The following is a 17,501-nucleotide window of genomic DNA, read 5'->3' as shown; positions in this document are numbered from 1 at the left end:
GCTGGATTTGTGTTTAGGTATTGTTTAAATCTGGTTTTGTTATAGAATATCTTGTTTTCTCCATCGATGGTGATTGAAAGCTTTGCTGGGTATAGTAGTCTGTGTGTGCATCTGTGGTCTCTTAGTGTCTATAGCAATATGCTCAGGACCTTCTGGCTTTCATGGTTTCCATTGAGATGTTGGGTGTGATTTTGATAGGTCTATCTTTATATGTTACTTGACCTTTTTGGCAGCTCTTAATATTTTTTATTTATTCTGTAAATTTTGCATTTTGAGTATTATATAGCAAGAGGGCTTTTTAAAATTCAGTCTATTTGGTGTTGTATAAGCATCTTGTACCTTCATAGGGAAATCCTTCTTTAGGTTGGGAAAGTTTTCTTCTATGATTTTGTTGGATATATTTCTGTGCCTTTGAGCTGGATTTCTTCTTCTTCTTTCATCCCTTTTGGTCTTTTCATGGTGTCCCAGATTTCCTGGATGTTTTGTTTTAAGATTTTGTTATATTTAATGTTTTCTTTGACCTATGAATTTATTTCCTCTATAGTATCTTCAACCCCTGAGATTCTCTGTTCCATCTCTTGTATTCTGTTGATTATGCTTGCCTCTGTAGTTCCCATTCATTAACCCAGATTTTCCATTTCCAGAATTCCCTTAGTTTATGTTTTTTTATTGCCTCTATTGCACTCTTCAAGCCTTGATCTGTCTGCTTCACCTGTTTGATTGTGTTTTTTTGTGTTTCTTGAAAAGATTTGTTGATTTTTTTCCAATTTGTTGTTCTTCTTTTTCTTCATTTCTTCAAGGGATTTTTTTCATTTCCTCTTTAAAGGTCTCTATCATCATAAAGTTACATTTACAATTGTTTTTCTTCTGCTTCTTCTGGGTTAGGATGATCAAGTCTTCCTGTTGTATGACCACTGGGTTCTGGTGTTACCATGTTGTTTTTAGGTTGCTGGATGAATTCTTGCATTGGCGCCTACACACCTCTTTCTTCAATTGATGCTTGCAGTGTCTTTGCATCTGGGTCCAATCCTTGCAGTGGCTGTCTGTTTCTTGGGAACTGTTCTTGGTCTGCTCTGTACTGTCACTGTCTCAGGGGTTTTGGAGCAGCCTATCTGCAGGAAACTCACCTGCTGGCTGGCTAAAGAAGCCAAGGCAACTGGGGGGAGGGAGCTAGAGTTTTGTCCCAGTATGGAGGGCCTAGAGAGTGGGGTGTCCTTCTGGATGGCTGATAACTCATCTCTTGATCCTCTCTGTGTGGTAGCAGGCTGTGTTTCAGATTTCCACACAGTATACTCTTTAGTCAGTACATCTTTACTTGCAATTGTTCATTGAAATGAGTTGTTGGTCTGCTTTGAGACCTCTGGCTTCTGCTATGCTAGCAATACAGGACAGTCACTAGAATTCCTCTTGGATATCTTGTTGTTGACCTATGTCATGGAGATTCCCATAGCTTTGGATCTGAAGAACCAGCCCCTTCACATGTTCTACCAGTTCATAGATGGGGTATTTAACATGTTCAGTTGGGTAAATTTATTGCACTAGTTCTGGACCTGGCTGATAGCTGGAGTTGGTCAGCCTGACTGCTCTCTCCCATTCTCACCACCTAGGTGAACTCTCTAGCACTGCCCTGGCTAGTTCACCCTATGCAGTAAGGAGCAAGGGATGTGGCCAGTTCTCCTGCTGTCATTCCCTTGGGGCTGGTTCATTTACACCCACACCACCAGGCCCAGTTCTACTATCCTACCCAGATGGGGTTCATAGCCCACTTTCCCACTCTCATCATTCCAGGGCCAGCAGTCATGCTTGCCACAGTGGACAAAAGTGTGAGCAAATCTCTCCCTTGCCCACACCACTGCATGGCAGATGAGAAGTGGGGCCAGCGCTCACACCCGTGGGGGTGGCTTACCTGTCCTCACCAACGGGTCACCTCTACTGGGCTGCCCAGGCATTAGAAAAGGCAGATTTCCCAAGTGCCTCAGCCAGTGAGGGACCAGACCAACTCTGTGAAACCCTTGGAGATCAACATGGTCCCAGGCAGCAGTCCAGATTTGGGACATGCACATGGCTTTTGGTGGTGGTATGGGCCATGGACATTGACACAGACCCTTGATGCTGCACATGCCATGGACCCAGACATGGTCAGAGGTAGCATAGACTGGGACTTCACCATGACCTCAGGTGGCTCCACAGTCTGCTCACATCAGACTGTTCCTTTCCACCTTGCGTCTCCAGATCACCTCTCTTCATAGTGCTCAAGCTGTTCCATTTCTCTTTCTCTCCCATCTCTCTACCCCATAGTTATACATTGTAGTAGCTCATGCCACAAGCAGGGTCTCTGTTTGGATTCTTCCTGCCCACACTGTATGGTGGCAGGTGGGGCCTTTGGAGTCTCCAAGTGTTTGTCCAACCTGGAGCTTCCAAAGGAAATAAATCTATGGCCAAAATTAGACATAGCATGGTAAAACTATAATTCAACACAGAGCCATCCAGTCTCATAGTTGAATTGCCACCACAACCAACTAGAGAGACTACCAGATAAACAAATGAAGAGAAGTAAACACAGAAGGACGCATACAGTCAGTTGTGAGTCTCCATTCTGCAGGTACTGTTCTTCTTCCTGGGTTAGAGTGCAGCTTTGGGAGTCACAGTGACTCATAAACTGGTCAGTTTTCTCAAAAAAAGAAGGCATAAGACCACTAGCACTTGCATTTGTTACCAGCTCTATTGATGGGCAATGTGATTCACCTTTTCCCAAGGAGCAAGAACATCAACCACCTTTGCATCTCCAGTTTCCCTCACTTCATAGTGCACAAACCCCACCTCCCCCGGCTTGTAAACAGAGACTGCATTTTGTTCATTTCCCAGATGCCCAGACCAAATAATCACACAGAAACAGTATTAATTAAACACTGTTTGGTCAATGACTCAAGCATATTTCTCACTAATTCTTATGTCTTAAATTATCCCATTTCTTTTAAACTGTGTATTGCCATGAGGCTGTGACTTACTGGGCAAGATTCCAGCATCTGTCTCCTTTGACAGCTACATGGTGTCTTCTTGACCCGCCTACTCTCTCTCTGTCTCTGTTCAGATTTTCCACCTGGCTTTACTCTGCTAAGCATTGGCCAAAACAGCTTCTTTATTAACCAGTGTTAAATAAACATAATCATAGCATGCAGAACGGAATCCCACATCATCTCCCTTTTACTGTCTAAATAAAAAAGAAGGTTTTAACTTTAACATAGTAAAATTACATTTAACAAAACAGGTATCAAACAAGAATTACAGTTACAATATTTAGTCTATTTGTATTTGGCAAATTAAGGAAAATACTCTTTCATCTTTCCTATTTTCATGAGTCTAAAGATTTGTATCTAATTTATCCTTTATCATAACTAAGGAAAACTTTAACTATAACTATCTCTCTTCAACTCTTCAAAGGCCCCAGAAAAATATAATATTACCTAAGTAAACAGGAAGTGCATTGTAAGCAACTTCCAAAGTTCTAGAATGACAGAGACATCTCGCTGCCTGGACAGTTGTAAAAGGAGCGGCGGGCCGCTTTCCGCTGCCTGGCTCCCAGCCACTGGCTAGCTTTACCCAAAATAATTACATGGAAACAGTATTCATTTAAACACTGCCTGGCCCATTAGTTTCAACCTCTTATTGGCTAACTCTCATATCTTGATTAACCCATTTCTATTAATGTGTATAGCACCACGAGGTGGTGACTTATCGGGAAGATTTTAACCTGCGTCCATCTCGGAGAGGAGAGCTATGGCATCTGATTCACTTCTCTTCTTCCCAGCATTCTGTTCTATCTACTCCATCCACCTATGTTCTGACCTATCAGGCCAAGCAGTTTCTTTATTAATTAACCAATGAAAGCAACACATAGAAAGAAGACACTCCTACATCAGACAGTCACCCCAAAATCCTCTGCAACATTGGGGCATCCATCTTCAGCCTATAAGCCCATGGTATCTGGTAGATTTTTGCATGAAGCAGGAAATTTGGAAAACTGTTTTGCCTAGGTTGGCAGTTTGTCAGTCACTTTCTTCTGTATCCTGCAGAATATCTGGAAGTTTCTTCTGTGAAGTAGGAACCCTGAAGTTCTGTCTCATCTTTAGGCAAGTTCAGCAAGTTTTTCTGTGGGTCCTGCATGTTCATTCAAACAGAATACCATCAAGCAGTCCAGGCAAGAGTAGTTTCTTGCCCAAATAGCTTACAAGCTCCATAAGGATCCTTTTCAATGACCATCAACCTTTCTGAAATAATTGTTACTGACAGATGCAGATATGTTTTACTATTGAGTAAAACATATGTTCTTAAAACCTTTAAAATGTCATATTCTATAGGTATTTGGAGTGCTGAAGATTATATAACTGAAATATATGTCTGTATATCCAGAAAACCTAACTAACATGACTAAAAATTTTATTATTGTAGATCACTACTAACCTGTATTTTTAATTATACATTACATTTTAAACGAGCTGCACAAACACAATACCTTCAACAAGAGCAGAGATACATATACACAGTGTGACAAAATCTACCTTAAATTTGTATCAATAAACCAAGATACATACCAATGCAAAGTATAACTGTCTGTACTCTTTTTCTTCTCTCTCCAAGCCTATACACATTTTCTAAATACACTATAACACATTCAGAGTTTTATTTCTGTTTGAATTTGTCTTTATTGCATATCTGTAATCATTTTCTGACCAGGAACACCTTTTAAAATGCTAAGCAGTGTAGCTAGGACTAAGGCTGCTTTGCCTTTTGGCCCCTCCCAGTCCAACATGGTGGAGGTACATTCACCACCAGCTCTGTGGACCATGCTCACCACCCTAACTCCAGTGATGCAGCAGGTCCATGTCGCCATTAAGCAACTAGTAGCGTGCTGTTCACAAACCCTATTTAAGTGAAAAATCTTCCTAAGGAGCCAGAGTTTGTTCTGCCAGCATGAACCAGGAAGCAGAATCTTAAAGAAGCCATGCAATTTTTTGCTCCTAACATTGAGTCAGGAAGACTTTTCTTAAAGGAGTCGTGCCTCAAACAAAGTCTAAGTACCAGCCAACAGAGTCTATCTGAAAAAAATGTGGCTACCAAGAAGCTGTGCTTACCTTTATATCTAGAGTTCCTTCCTAAGCTCTCTCGGTTTTATGTGGATGATGTTGCCCCCATGTTAGATGCCATTTTGTAAAAAGAGACTGCAGTTCATTTGTTTCCCAGTCTCCCAAACCTGAATAATCACCCGGAAACTTTATTAATTACAATACTATTTGGTCAATGACTCAAGCATATTTCTAATTAGCTCTTATGTCTTAAACCCATTCTATTAATCTGTATATCACCACAAGGCCATGGCTTACTGGGCAAGGTTCCAGCATCTGTCTGCTATGGCAGCTACATGGAATTTCCTTGACTCTGCCTGCTCTGTCTCTATATTTCTGTTCGAATTTACTGCCTGGCTTTGCTCTGCTAAGTCATTGACCAAAACAGCTTTTTTATTAACCAATGGTAATAAAAACATATTCATGGCATACATAGGGGAATCCCACATCAACCACCTTCCATTTCTCCAATACCTATTTGCTCATTTCTTTATCTCCCATCACTCACTCCATCACCTATATATTCACTTCCCATAGCACCAAGCTGGGCACAGGCCATGGTCAGTTTATTGTCTTTATACTTCCTGGAGTTCCCAGGTTCGGGAGGCTTCCCATGCAAGTATGTTTTAAATGATCTTTAGAGTAATTTTTAATATGGGTCTATTCATTTGATAAATACACCACAAAGAACTTAAAAATTAAAGTTTATTGTTGTTCTCTATCATAACAAATACTAGAACCTCAGAAAGTGCAAACAATATAGAAATGTTTGAAGTAGAAAGCATAAGACCTTAGGAATAATAGTAGGATTAAGGATGGAGCAAGGTTCAGCATTGTCTATTGTAGACCAGATACATTTTAAATTTTTTAAAGTTATATATTTTAAATGTGTGTGTGCGTGTGTGTGTGTGTGTGTGTGTGTGTGTGTATTGGGCTGATGCACATGTTCCACATCATAGGTGTGGAAGTCAGAAGACAATGTGTAGGAATTAACTCTCTTTTTTTTATCACACAAACTAAGGCATCAGGTTTCTCTGTAGCTTTGGTGCCCGTCCTGGAACTAGCTCTTGTAGTCCAGGCTGGCCTCGAACTCCCAGAGATCCGCCTGCCTCTGCCTCCCGAGTGCTGGGATTAAAAGCATGCACCACCACCGCCCGGCCCTTATATATATTTAAAGATAATTTTGGCCCTTGACATTTGGGCATTTCTCTTAGAGACATATAAATGTATGCAATTTCTAAAGTCACGATTTTCTCATGATTTGGCTCTTTTCTTTCTAGTCTGAAACTATTATATGCTCATGACTGTTGAACATGCCCCCGTAATTATCTCCCCTTATATGAGATTGCTTTATGATGAAGATATCTATTGATTCAAGATGAGGAATGTGGTAGGGCATGTTGATGCATACCTTTAATCCCAGAATTCAGGAGACAGAGTCAGATTTCTGTGCGTTCAAGGGTAGGCTGTTATGCATAGTGAGTTTCAGTCCAGCCAGGGCTACATAGAGACTCTTTCTCAAAAAAAGAAAGAAAGAAAGAAAGAAAGAAAGGAAGGAAGGAAGGAAGGAAGGAAGGAAGGAAGGAAGGAAGAAAGAAAAGAAAAGAAGTCATCTCATCAAAATGAGAGAGAGAGAGAGAATAAAAAATTGCTACAGTGAATCAGTGAATGAAATGCTGTACCATCAACACTGCAATTCTACAGTTTTGAGTGCTCAATGTATTTGAATATTAGCTATCAAGAAAAATAAAGATATTAGTGTCGTAATTTATTTTAAAATGCCATAAAGATAAGTGATGCCATGCAACAGAGCTCACATCGAAGGTTTATTAGTAGAGGAGAGAGAAGAGACAGAGAAGGGGGTGGGAGCAGAGACTGGTCACTGGGGACAAGAGTAGCGGGAGTTGGGAGAGACAGGAGGTGAACTTTAGCGAATGTGCACTGGGTACTCTTAGTGGCTGCAGGTGAGGACGTATCCTGTCAGGGCCCCAAGGGCAGGCCAGTACAGATGACTGAATACTAAAATTTAGTTTGGGAAATTAGAATTGTTCTTTATTTTGATTAATGTCAAACAATCTATAATTAAAAATTCAAGGAAGAGCCTCATTTTTAGATCTCTTTGCTTTCTGGTTTTGTCAGATTTATTGAGATATAATGTATAAAAACAGGGAGACAGCAATTTTAAGTATTCATATTAATGACCTTTAACAAATATGATAATGATGTAAATACCATCATAATTAAAGTATAAAATATTAACATTATCTCAAATTAGTCCATCTACCCCATTAGCAAACAGTCCTCTCACCCATACCTCTGTACCATTGATTTTCTTTTTTGTCCCTTATAGTTGTATCTTTTCATAATGCCATATAAAATGAATCATACAGTGTGTAACCTTTTATATTTGGCTTTGTAGTAGTATAGAGTTTTAGGATTCCTCCCTGTCACTGTACATATGAATAGTTTCTTTTGTCAATTAGTAGTGCACATTACAGCTGTACCACAATTCAGTCTTTCATTCACTAATTCAGGTGCATTTGGATTCCTTACAGTTTTGAGTTACTTTGAATAAAGCTGATCAAATATACAGGTATAGGGCTGAGGACATAGCTCAGTGGTAGAGTGTGTGTCTGCCATGTGCTAAAATTTCCAGAACCATTTTTTAAAAAGTGAAAGAAATATATATGCCTTTGTGAGAATGTCTTAATTTCTCTTGGTAAATACTAAGGAGTAGATTTTGGGACTCATGTGATAGGTTTAACTGGCTAAAGAGCTGTCAGAGTGTTTACATCTATGGTTCTGACTTTTTGACTTCCCTGCCAATGTATAGAACAATGCTGATTGCTCTAAATCCTTGCTGTCACTGTTCCTCATTTGCAGCTTTGTTTTTATCATTCTGTGGCGCATAAAGCAATGTCTCCTTGTGACTTTAATTTGTAGCTCTGTAATGATGGCTCATGGCGAGTATCTTTTCACATCTCATTGCCATGTAACTCTTCTTTTGGGAAGTATCTGGTTAAGTCTTTTGCCTATTTTATTGAGTTGTGAAGGATCTTTAAATGTCTGGGTACAGGCCTCAGTTTTTAAACAAATCTGTTTTCCTTTCCTTACAGCAAAATTAAGATCAATGGGAGGATGTTGCCAGGAAGCATATTTCTGTATGAGAAAAATAACTTTGACAGAGTTTTCCAGCAATAATATGCACTGACCCCCTAGGAGTTGATTGATTCCATATTGCTTCACATCGTCAAACAAAAGCTAGACAACTGGTTATTAAAGGTGTTGTAAAGCAGATGTGTGTCTTCTAGACTATTGTGCCAAATAACATCCCAGATGCTTTAAAACTTCGGAATTTTATGAGACTAAAATCAAGTCAGCATCATGTTACTGAGATAGAGTTATAGATTGCAACAACAAAATGTAATACATTCTAAGGGAACCAACCTGTGATTCGTAGCGTTTCTGTCACTTCTCTGGCCGGAGAGAATTGATCCATAAACCCCCAGCCACCATGTAGACAACAGGTAATCTGCTTCCTTTAAAGTCTGCTGTGAATATTCCTGACAGTGTGGAATAATGATACCCCAGTTATCTATTTTGAGCTATGAGGGAAGCCAAATACTGTTAGCCAAAAGATTAGCCCTGTTTACTTCTATATACCCAACATGAATGAATCAATGAAATATTGGCTAGACATCAAGTAGAGAACTAGAAGTAAACCATTTTCTTTATTTTTAGCAAACGCATGGTGTCTCTGCCCCTAAAGTCTGTGTAATTTTTATTAGCATTTCTTAGAATATAAACCACCAAGAGTTAAGAAAAAAGGAGAATAAACTTGTAACTTATTCAAAAATGTCAGATGTATCCATGCATTAAAAAAATAGTCCACATAAAAACCTTGTATGAGAAGCCTTTTTTGTGTGTATTATAAATTTTGACACACTTAAACAAATTTTGTACATATTGCATACATGTGTATTTATATGTACATATTATGGTTAACTAGCTTCTCAAGGACACATAATTTGGAGGGAATACTTTGTTTTGTGACACCTTTGTTTTGTGTTAGAGTCTTTGGGGTATATATGTATGTGCCTGTGGGCACATGTGTACCACAGCACACCTGTTGAGACCAGAGACCAAATTTCAACTGTTGGTTCTCACCTTTCCACCTTGTTGAGACAAGGTCTCTTATGCTACATTAACCATATGTTAGCTGGTGGGATGGAGAGATGCCTCGGTGATAAAAAGGCATCTGCTGCTACTATTACAGAGGACTCGGGTTTGGTTCCCAGCACCCACATTTTGTCAGTCACAGTAACTCCAGTTCTGATCTCTAGGGGCACCTGCATGCATGTAGTGTACATACATCCATATAGTCAGGAACACACATAACATGTAAAATAAAATAAATCTTTAAAAAGAAACAGACTAGCTGGTCCGTGAACTGCTGGATATCCTGTCTCAACCCCCCAAACTGTAGGCATGCTGGGATTATAGGCACTTATGCTTGGGCAACTGCATCGCACATTTACCAAGTGAGCCATCTCCTCAGTGCCAACAAACACAGATGCCGGGAGTCTGGTGAAAGGGATAGGGAAGACTCATATAATTTAGCAATAGCTGAAAAACTTATTTACCCTCTCAGCATCCAGTCGTTCTGTTTCGTTGGCATTGTGTGGTCGCCCCTCGTTGGCTAGGCACGATCAGGAACTCTGACAGCACCTGTTGCTAGCCTAACACACCTGAAAATAATATTCTATTACAGAGGACCCAGGTTCAATACCCAGCACCCACTTGGTGGCTCACAACCAACCATAACTGCAGTTCCTGGAGCTGGGATGTTTCCTTCTGGCCTCCTCAGGCATAGCACACATGTGGTGAGCATACACATAAAATGCATAAATCTTTTTTAAAAGAGTTGGTAACATAGCCAGCTTTCTAAAAGGTTTATATAAAATTGATGAGCAGTAGATGCCTAGTGGGTAATTAGTATACTCTGGATGAAAGCCCAACTTTTGAAGTTGACACTAATGAAAAAGAAACTATGCTCTTCAAAATATAGTGCCACATGTCACCAGAACCTTATACCACTATCAGAGAAACTCCTAGGGGTTAATTAGCTAAACCCTGGAACCAACTGACAAAAATTCAAATGTTAGGGTTAGCTAAACCATGGAAATAACATATGAATAATTCTTCAATTTTCATCAAATGTTCTCAGAACCTTGTGCAAAAGAAACTCTAGGACTCGTTCCTCATTCTCACTACTGTGAATGTCTGCCACACAAGATCCAGCTCTGCTGGAGTTCACAAGGCAGTGCAAGCAAAGTAAGGCAATGTGTTTAACATCAGCAGCAACACCGCATTGTTCCGTGCTCTGCTCAAACGCAGCTGTAACTGCCTAGCTGGCAAATTTCCCCCTTGTCATAATCTGAGGGTTTCTATCCTGAGCCAAAGTGGGGATTTTAATAAGGACGCTCAATTGCCAGATCTACAACTGCTGTTCCTATTTGAATTACAGTGCATAATTGCAAGATACTCCTCGCTCCCAATTTTCCCTCACTACCAAAACAAATGCTTTTAGTCATCAACTGGTCTGAAAGATGTTACAGAAAATAATCTCTTTTTAAACTAAAGAGTCTCTAACAATAGCTTTTAAAGAAGAAAAAAGAAAAGGTATGTTAGATAATTGCCACGGTAACAGCTTTGGCATTTGTGTGTCTGAGAATGTGGAGGGAGGCTGCTTTACTTTCTCACCTTGCTTCTCATATTGCTGCGTTCACAACAGTCTATGTCATCCATTTTTAAGTATACAAGAATGTCTGCACAAGTCTCCACCCCTGACACACACACACATTTCCCACTACCTCCTAAGAGCAGAACAGAACAGGCAGCCTACTGTCCAAAGATGTTGCTAATAACAACTTTTTAATGCTATTTCCAGCATGCAATTTTAGCTTCCATAATTTTTATCAAGGTGTTTATGAGGCATTATTTTAGGGAAAGTGCTTAAGTAGTCATTCTCATTTCAGAAGCTGTTCCCATAATGGGCTTTTCACATTACAACACAGGGATGAAATGCAGAACAACTGCATGCTTAAAGGAATTTTTCCTTTGGCATTTGGCCACGGCCTGGTCATCTTGCAAACTTCTGCATCTGATGAAAGGAAAGAAAAAACAGCACTTGAAAGACTTTGGGTTTTCATGCTGTAACCCTAACTCCAGTAGCTTCTGATACTCTACAACTAATCACTGCCAGCTAAGTGAAGGACTGCACTGTGCCTGTTTTCTGAAGGAATAAAAGATGTTTTCCCATTTCATTTCAATGTCGGTGCGTAGTGACAGCTCAGGGTTGTTCATAAGCTATTTGATTTCTCTAGTGATTTGAAACCTTCCTGGAGCAATCATATTTTTAAAAGATTCAGTGTCCCTGTGGTTTACAAGGATGGGTATTCTAGACACAAAAATTAATTATACAAAAGTACACCTACTCGGTGTGGCGACTTGTGTCTGTAATTCCAACACTTAGGAGGGTGAGGCAGGAAAATTGCCAAGAGTTCAAGACCACTCTTAGCTATGTAGTGAGTTTCAGACCAGCTTGAACTACATGTGAGAACTTGTCTCAAGGAATAGCCAAAGAGAGAGGGGTACAAGAGAGAAATATGCTACATGTTTTTAATGCAGAAAGAACTAGACTGGCACATATTCGAGAGCAAAGCTCGGGAGCATTGTCTGCACAGAGGGATGCATAAACGTAAGACTCATGAGTTCTCTCTGTATTTCAACAAGAGTCACTTCAAAGCACTGGCGGAGATGAAGTTATTGTCTGCCAGGTATGCTGGAGCAATCTTTCTCCGGCAGTGTCCCCCTGGTTCTTCAGCATGATCTGAGGGTGGGTTGCTAAATTCTTGCACCTTATAATTCAGACACTGGTTCAGTCTTTGGTAAAGGATATATGCTGAATTTTTGTTAAGTATTTTGACATAGTGTGTGACTCACACACATGTGTCATACTGAGAATGTGGATATTAGAAGAAAGCCTGTAGGAGTTGGTTCTCTTCTTCTGTCACCTGGGTCTCGAGGATACAATTCAAGGCATTAGACTTGATAGATGCCTTTACCCACTGGGCCATCTCAACCACCTTGCACACTGCTAATTTGATATTTACTGCTCTAAGCATGGAGCTCTGGACTGGAAGTGAGGAAACCCCAATTCTGATTCCATTGCTTCCATACCCTCCATGGGTAACCTTGATTTAATCACTTACCTTCTCTGGATCTCAGTTCCATATCTAATTGACGAGGCTGAACTAGATGGTTGCTATAGTCTCCTCCAACTCTCTAAGATTGTTACAAAATATACAGAATAGTCCCTATTTTATCAATCTACTGAATAACTGTGGCTTTGTTATTTAGCCTCACGATCTCTTATTTTCTATCTATCAAAAAGAATCCACACCATATTAATCCTTTGATAGAGGAATGAGATGCAGCTGTTTCCAATTCCGTAGCTAAGCCAAGTATTAATGTGTAATAGAACTTGGACCAAGTTAAAGTGCCACATTTTCCATCTCAATCATTTGAAATAAAAGATATGATAAATACCCTTAGAGTACTTTCATCTGTTCATGTAACCAAACTGGTTTAATCTCATTACCATTGAAGTTCATGGTGACAATATAAACATAAAATTATCTTATTCTGATGTCTTTGAAACCAAAGATTCCATACTCCCATTCCATTCTGAATTAACATGAATGAATGCATCCCTTCTCACTAAGATAGAAACAAAACCATAATGGCAAAGAATAACATGTTAAAGAGAATATTTTGAAGTCTTAGTCAGATTTTAAAAAATATGTTAATTCTTTACGAAAGCTATACTGTGGAGAAAGAAATACTCTTATTTATTAGTGATAAGAATGTAAATAAATTTTTAAGTTTTACTAATGTAAATTTGACTATCCGTGGAGCCCAGTTTGAAGATAGATCTATAAAACAACTCCTGTAGCTAAGGCTCAGGAAACCTTGCAGATGTAGGGGCAGAAAGATCATAAGAGCCAGAAGATCAGGGAGTTTAATAGGAGATTATGTCTCCTAGTAAAATCCCAGAAGCTATACCCATAGTGTCTCATGAACATGACTCTCTAAACATGAACTGAACAAGGACAACAATTGACATGCCAAAGTGGAGGTGGGGAAATCTCACAAGGCCTTAAGCCTACACAAAGAACTACAGGCAACTAAGGAATGCTGAGAGCAGGAGAGATTGTCTTTTCCATGGAAGAGTCCACAGTTGGTTATCCAGTTCCGAATGGGCAGCCCTGAAACCATGCATACAAGTGATATTCTGCACACTAAACAGTTATATTTCGGAATATATATGCATGTAGCAACAATTAATGAAAGAGAGGACATGAATTTGAATGAGAGCAAGGAAGAGTATGTGGTTTGGAAGGAGAAAAGGGAAGGGGGAAATGTAAATATATTATAATATCAAAAATAAAAGAAATAATAAGAAAGAGGCATATCTTTTGACATGACAATTCCAAATGAGGAAATTGATTCTACAAATTTTTTTTGTTTTGATTTTTGAGACAGGGTTGCTCTGTGTATCCTTGGCTGTCCTGGAACTCACTCTGTAGACCTCAAACTAGCCTCGACTTCAGAGATCCACCTGCCTCTGCTTCCCAAGTAAAGGTGTGCATCACTACCATCTGGTTAATTTTATAGATGTTCTTTATACATATGCAGATAACATGTATATAAAATATTAATGGAATCACTATTTGTACTAGCAAGAGAAAGCAAAATTCAAATTTATAATAAATCTACTGAACAGTCTGGTTCAGTAAATTATATAAGACATCTTTGCAACAGAATCCATGCAACTTTTTATTGCTTGAGAATTTTATAATGAATACAATGTGTTTCAATAAAATATGCCTCCCATTCCAACTTTTTATACCACTTTCCAATCTTTCCTTCCGTCTTCATATACTCTTTTAAAAAAGCTGAGTATAATCTTTACTACCTGGGTGCTCATGAGTGTAGGGTCACCCATTGGAACATGAACACGTCTATCAAGGACCACATTCCTAAAGAAAATTGACTTTTGCTCCTTCAGCAGCCACCAACTGCCAGTAGCCCCTCAGCTAAGTGGTGGGACCTGTTGGGCCTCTCCCCAGTACATGCTGGGATTTTGGATGGCTTAATCTTGTGCCTGTCTTATGCAGTTGCAGCCTCTGTGAGTTCTTATATTCAACAGTTTTCTGTGTCCAGAAAACAATATTTTGGAGACATCCTCCCCAACTTTGACTCTTAAAATCTTTCTGCACCGCCCTGTAATGGGAGCTGCAGGCTGGGTTCCGGCTGCCCCGGCTCCCACATGGCTTCCTGCCACCCCGCTAGCTTTCCAGCCTCATGGCTGAGGTACCGGCTGTAGCCATGTTTATCACCACAACTCTGTGGCGTTTCAAGGTCCTTGCCAGCAAACAAGCTACAACACTCAAATGCTCTCTCTGTAGCTGACCTCCTGCCTCAGAGTCAGAGTTTGCCCTGGCAGGACGGACCAGAATGCCAGCATTTTTAAACGGCACAGCTTTTTTCCTGCTACAGCTGAAAACCGAAAAGCATGCGTTCAGCTTTTCATCAACACCGTTTAAGTGTTTCGTGGCAGGACCTCTTAAGAGAGCTGCAGGATTTTGCAGCTAAAGCTGAGTCAGGAAGCCTCTCTTAGATGAGAGCACTTGCTTGCCTCTAGCAAACAGAGCAGACCCAAGAAATTGCTGCTACCAAGAAAACATGCTTTACTCTATTCTTTCCCAAGCTTTCTCAGGCTTTCTGTAGATTCAGTGCCCCATGTCTGGGCGCCATTCTAGATGTACATAGATATATTTTAGATAGGCATTCTTCATATCTTTCAAAGATTATAAAATATGGCATTTTAAGTGTTTTAATAACTTAGGGTTTTTCATGACAATGAGACACATCTGCTCCTGGCAGCACCAATCTACTTCAAGAAGAAAGAAGATGGGCATCGAAGAGGCACCTTATGGAGTTTGATAGCCATTTGGGCAAGAAAGTGCTCTTTCCTGTACTATTGTATAAACTGGACACAGAAAACCCACAGAGAGAGGACTACTGAACTTGCCTAAAGGTGAGATCATCTTTCAGGGTTCCTGATTCATGAAAGAGTCTGCGAGACATTCTGCAGGACACAGCAGAGAGTGACTGAACTGCCTTTGAAATTTCCTGCTTCATGGAAATGTCTGCTGGAAACTATGGGCCTGTAGGCCGAAGATGGATGCCCCAATGGTACAGAGAAACTTTGGGTGACTGTCAAGGCAGCGAGATGTCTCTGTCATTTCTAGAGTTTGAAAGTTGCTTATTTTTTGTTTGCTTGGGTAATATTGTATCCTTCTCGAGTCTTTGATGGAGTTGAAGAATAGTTAGTTATAGTTATAGTTTTCCTTAGTTATGATAAAGATAAAATAGATGTAAATATTGTAATTTTTACTTGATAACTGTTTTGTTATATGTAATTTTGCTATGTTAAAGTTAAAGCCTTCCTTTTTTTTTTGTTTAAACAGAAAAAGGGGAAATGATGGAGGAAGGTCATTGGTTAAAAAATAAAGAAATTGCTTGGCCCTCATAGGTTAGAACATAGGTGGGTGGAGTAAACAGAACAGAATGCTGAGAGGAAGAGGAAGTGAGCTCAGACGCCATACTCCCCTCTCCCAGGCAGATGCAGGGCAGCTCCTCTCAGAGGCCGACACGATGAAGCAAGCCACCAGGTCAGACATGCTGAATCTTTCCCGGTAAGACTGGTGCTACACAGATTATTAGAGATGGGTTGATTGGGATATGAGAATTAGCCAGTAAGGGCTAGAGCTAATGGGCCAAGCAGTGTTTAAAAGAATACAGTTTGTGTGTTGTTATTTTGGGGCATAAGCTAGCCAGGCGGCCCAGGAGCTGGGGCGGCAGGAACACAGCCTGCAGCTTCCCACAACACCCCCCCCCCCCCATGACAGTCCCTCAGCCTTGGCAGAAAGGGGAAAATGATATAGGGGTCCCATTTAGGGCTGGTCACTTCACTGAGACTTATTTAGGAAATGAGAAAATTCACTCTTTCTAAGTTATATAATGTGAAATGATTTCCAAATGAAGTAAAAAAGAAATATGTTGCAAAACACTGTGTACAGCCTACTTCTCTGTGTATGGCAAAGTACACTGGGTTATTTTAGAAATATAAAATCTGAGGTCACGGCTTATGACATTGGTTGTTGACATAGATTGTAACTGAAAAAGACAGAGATTTCACTATATAATTTTCTCTACCTCAAATTTCAAAATGTATAAACTTTAACATTTCACAAAAAAGACAGTTAAATTTTAGATGTTGTAGAGATGATATATTTATTGTGTGCATGTATTTATATAAATATTTAAACATGAGAAAATCTAGAATAATTCACATCACTGACATGAACAGGCGAGAAGTGAAATGCATATGTGGAGTACACATTTGTCTTTTACTCTGTGTTTCTGGAATTTTAAAATGAGATTTCATCATCTCCCACCTAAAAGGTCTTGTATTAAGAGACTGGGACCGAAAGCGTAGCTAAATGAGAGGTTGAACCTTGCTAATTAGGTCTTGAATTATTTCATTCTCTTGAGTCTCTTTAATGGACTGAAATAAGACCATGCCATTCAGGGGCTTGGAATGAAACACTGAAATGACTTTCCGTCTTGTAACCAGCTCAATGGAGAATACCAAAACTGAGCTGAATAAAAGGCAAAAAGTATGAGAAGATGGGCAGTCATGCGTTCATCTGTTTTAGAGGCACAGCTTATGCTTTCTAACTGTGTAGTCAATGAAACAACTGAAAATGACTTTGGGCTTAGAGTCAGTAGTCCTGTATTTAATGCCAGACTACATTATAGGCTGTGTGACCTTGATTAACGAACTATCTATCTTTGACAGATAATCACCTGCCTTCTGCCAATATCTTTCTCAACAATGTTACTGAGAAAATAAAATGAGGTGACATATTAAAGTCTGTTTTGGGCTGGCCAGATGCTTCAGTGTGTAAAGGTGCTTCCAGACAAGGTTGATGGACTGCATTCTACCCCTGGAACCCATATGCAGAAGGAGAGGACTGACTCTCACAAGTTGTCCTCTGAATGCCACATGTGCGCTGTAGCATGCACACACACACACACACACACACACATGCACATAAGCACGTGAATGCTTAATTAAATTTTTTTGAAAAAGCATATTGTAAACTCTAATGAAGTGCAAATTGTATCGTAGTATTTTAGCACCCATGGTGACAGACATAATGACAACTGGCTAAAATAGCGTCT

At 39.8% G+C, this 17,501-nt stretch overlaps 1 protein-coding gene across 1 annotated transcript in view; it reads left to right on the top strand.

Moving 5' to 3' along the window:
• Zdhhc15 (zinc finger DHHC-type palmitoyltransferase 15) overlaps nucleotides 1-17,501 on the top strand; it is a 114,428-nt gene that overhangs the window by 37,513 nt on the left and 59,414 nt on the right. The window lies entirely within an intron of this gene.

This window comes from Chionomys nivalis, chromosome X, assembly GCF_950005125.1.
Source record: "Chionomys nivalis chromosome X, mChiNiv1.1, whole genome shotgun sequence".
NCBI classification, from domain to species: Eukaryota; Metazoa; Chordata; class Mammalia; order Rodentia; family Cricetidae; genus Chionomys; species Chionomys nivalis.
This window is presented reverse-complemented; position numbering and strand designations above follow the sequence as displayed.